Source organism: Takifugu rubripes, chromosome 21 (assembly GCF_901000725.2).
Source record: "Takifugu rubripes chromosome 21, fTakRub1.2, whole genome shotgun sequence".
In the NCBI taxonomy this organism is placed as follows: domain Eukaryota; kingdom Metazoa; phylum Chordata; class Actinopteri; order Tetraodontiformes; family Tetraodontidae; genus Takifugu; species Takifugu rubripes.
This window is the reverse complement of record NC_042305.1, coordinates 17,812,914-17,816,704: the sequence shown is the minus strand read 5'-3', so window position 1 is coordinate 17,816,704 and position 3,791 is coordinate 17,812,914. Positions and strand designations below refer to the sequence as shown.

General features: G+C 47.6%; 1 long non-coding RNA gene across 1 annotated transcript; it reads left to right on the top strand.

Moving 5' to 3' along the window:
• Nucleotides 1-3,239: 3,239 nt before the first annotated feature.
• Nucleotides 3,240-3,791, top strand: LOC115247719 (uncharacterized). Its single transcript, XR_003886822.1, has 3 exons — nt 3,240-3,377; nt 3,465-3,549; nt 3,749-3,791. It is a non-coding gene; the product is annotated as an uncharacterized lncRNA (long non-coding RNA).

The following is a 3,791-nucleotide window of genomic DNA, read 5'->3' as shown; positions in this document are numbered from 1 at the left end:
GATCAGACATTCATTCCCTAATCCCATAATTCCCTTCGCTTGCTTCAGATTATCTCTGTAGTTTGTTTGCCGCTCAGGCCGTTTCTCCGTTTATTCCTCCCTTGATAGCGGTCACGTGACCACGATGTGTGTTAGCTTATGTGATGTGAAGCGAGCAGCGCTAACTTTGAGTTCCGAGAGTTTGTCCACAAAGGCATCAAGCCGGACAACATTTGTGAGGTCAGGAAAAAGAAGTTCTTCCTGGCATCTTTGTCAGGCCTGCTATTCTTAAAGTTGGGGGTTCGGGTTAGATCCAATCAGTGGTGGTTTGGTTTTGATAAACCAAAATCTCTGCTTGCAGCGGCAGCATCTGCTGTGGAACGATGGCCAAAAGAGTGACTGCCAGCAACTGCTTCATCTCCTGCTGTTGCAGAACGTATCCAAATGTGATGGCTTGTTTTTATTGGGTTGGTTGGGGCGGACGTATAAATCCTATCAGTAATCACCGCTGGCTTCCCGGCCTGTCCATAAACACAACTTTGAACTGATAATAGTTCCACATCGAGCTCCAGAGTCCGATCGCGAAGTACAAAATAAGAGGTCGGCTACGCTTTGGTCGGTCATGGCGAGCAAAAACACGGAGGAGGGACCTCCGGGTCCATATGTTAGTTCTGAGCTTTGGTTTTTTTTCTGGGATCTGGAAACAGGAGATCCACGTTATGGCCTGCGAGGAAGCGCATCCGCGCCCGAGCTAAAGCGAAGCAGCTTGATTTGACTCGGAAAAGCTGCGTCCACATTCTCGGCTGAGTTTACGCCGCGTGTCTCGCAGTTACCATGGCAACGGGTTTATGGCAACTGCATACATACACACGTGCAAAACACTGGGCATGCATGGGGGTCCCATGTGGGGTTTTACTACCCCCGGGGTAGTTAAAGTGCAGGAATTGGGAGACAGGTTAATGTTCAGTCGTGACTGAGCTTTATTTCCCAGTGGGGAGCAACGGGAGAACGGGTGGAGTCCGAGGAAGCTGCGTCCCTTCAGGACAAGGCCTCTCCAAGGTCAGCGAGACTTTGTCAGCGTGGGACGGACGCGGCCGCATGTGAGGGGGCCTGCAAGGCGAAGTCCCCCCGTAGTCGCGTCTGTCGTCAGTCTGCTGCGGCTCGTTTGTCTGCAGCAGCTGGTTCCTTTTACAAAACAGATGAAAACTTCATTTTAAGTCCGCGAGCATCCCGACGACCTCCACCCATCGTTTTGCACACGCAAACCTTTTATGGCTCCGTCGGCGTGACTCTTTGAAGCGAGCGGGCAGAGTGGGTGCACTGTATCGCGATAAACACCGGCGACTGGCGGGCGGGGGGGGGTTCTTAGTTGGCTAAAATTTTATTGTATTTTCACTTAATTACTTTCGCTCTTCGTGGATGTTGTGGACGTTCCCAGAACAACACTTTCATCTCCTTGAACCACGATAAAATCCCCTTTAAGAGTCGAAATGAAGGGATTAAAATGCAGCCCAGAGTGGGCGTTGATGAGGAGCAGCTGATGTTACGGAACCAGTCGTATCTTTACTGGGAACATAAATGAATGCAGATGAACGTGTTTGCTTAGGAAAACCCGTTTTAGGTGTAGGAACGTTACTGAGATATGAGTGATATGGAGATATGAGGGTCACTAAACAGAAGGGAAACGAGCTACGTGGTAGCAGAGGCCCCGATTTCAAATAAATCCTTTAAAACTATAAAAAGGCAGGAAAACGATGAGCGGGGAACTTGGTGGGTTCCATGGAACTCGGGTGCAGAACCGTCTCCGTTCAGAACGCTTTTCGTTTTCCTGAAGAGGATCTTGACCGGCTGGATGAGGAGCTGAAGCAGTTATGAAGCAGAGGTGTGAAAGGACAGAGGTGGATGAGAAACAGATCGGGACAAAAGGGACTGGGCATGAGAAGAGCATTTCTGTTGGGAAGAGTCGGGTTTAAATCTGGACTTGGTGACAACCAACTGCAGAAGGAACCCTGGACGGCGGCCTCGGCCTCGTATGTCATCACACTTGGGGCCAATGTCCCAATTTTCCCGTCAGCTTTGCACGGATCGATCCATCTGCGATAATTAAGTTAGCAGCAAATCCATGCGGGGAAAATCCCACCCAAAGGACACAGATGTCAGAGTCATCTTTATGTGTGCTGAGAAGCCGAGGTCGGATCACGGAGTTTAAGCCTCCGTTAAACCCACATAGTTCTGCAGCGGCTGTAAATCAAGAGAAGTAATGAAATATAAGAGGCAACTGGACTTTTGCTCCTGAGAGCCGGGGGAGGGGGGATTAGAACCCTTGTTTGTGGGTGATTAGGAGCTGATGGATGGTTCTCCTTCCCTCCAGCCCCCAGTCCTTTAAACATGTAAATAAAATGTAAAGAGCGTTTCAATGGCGGCATGAGGAGCAGCTAATATTTAAATGTAAAGAAAGCTTTCAAATAATCTACGCTCTCGTTTCCTGTCCCTCTCCAGCACGTCTGTTGCTCAGGTTCTGAGGCCGTTCCTGGGAAAACCCGTGATAAACTGAGCGGTGTCGGTCTGAGAGAGGAAGAAAGAGCAAAAGCACTGATGGTGTTTAAAAGCATCCCTCCGAGGACCGTTTCCTGTCAGGAGGCCTGTTGAGCAGGATCAACATAAGGAAAAGATGGAACACATTTGTTCCTTTCATACAACGGATCCTCTGTTATCCGAGTGTACCCATGAGCGTGTGTGTGGGTGTGTGTGTGTGTGTGTGTGGGTGTGTGTGTGGGTGTGTATTTAGTACCTAAGTACCTAAATACTGCAAAAGTGAGGACATGTGAGGCTGGTCGTCACAACTTCAAAGGACTGTTTGAGGGTTAAGTTCATGGTTTAAGGATGAAGTTAGAATTGGGTTTAGGTCAGGGGCCTAGTGGGGGGGGGGGGGGTAGGGCGTTAGGGTTAGGAGCTGAATAATGTATTATGCCTATTAAAGTCCTCACAAAGAGAGAATTACGAGGATGTGTAAAAGTGTCTCTGTAAAAGGAGGTAGATCAAAGAGAAGGGCAGTTTCACTCATATTTATATATATTATATTGTTACTTGAGCTGTTTTTACTGTGAAATTACAACACATAGAAAATTCCAGTCAGTTTTCTGTGCACGTGTCGCCTGCAGGATTTGGTGAAACTGCAGGAAGAGTCGATGCTTCCTCATGCTGCTCTTGTGTTTTGACATTTGTCTAGTTTAATGATTATAAATCAAAGGGCTTTATGTGGGAAAACCAACATTTTTGATCCTATCCTTCCACCGCCTGCCTGTTAAACGTGTATGATTATAGTTCATCCCATAATTATCTGGCACTGTGCTCCCTGGACCTCAAGGTTGCGCCGTCTGTTCCCAATCTGCAAAGAGGTGCAAAACACCAGCTTTTAGGGTTCAAGTCCACTAAACACGTCAGGACAGGGACTCAGGCTGATGTCTGTCTCTTATTCCCACCAGGTGGCCCCACCCTGCTCCTGAGCCGGGGCTCCAGTGGGAGAACCAGAACTCTGCTTGGATTACGAGGCCTTTTATTGCCCATGAAGTTAGTTCTGTTTAAACAAAAGGCCTGTTGTGCTGACTCTCGTTATCCACTGAATTGTCACACAATTATCTGTAATGACCAAATGATTATGTTTATCTTTTGATGCTAACTTTTCTAAAGTGGGTTCAAGCAGATGTAACCTCTTCTTTTCTTTTCTTTTCTTTTTATTGCATTTGAAATGCAATTGTCCTTCTTTCAGCCCATTCTTCTTCCCAACTCGTCCAACGATGACTAAAGCACCT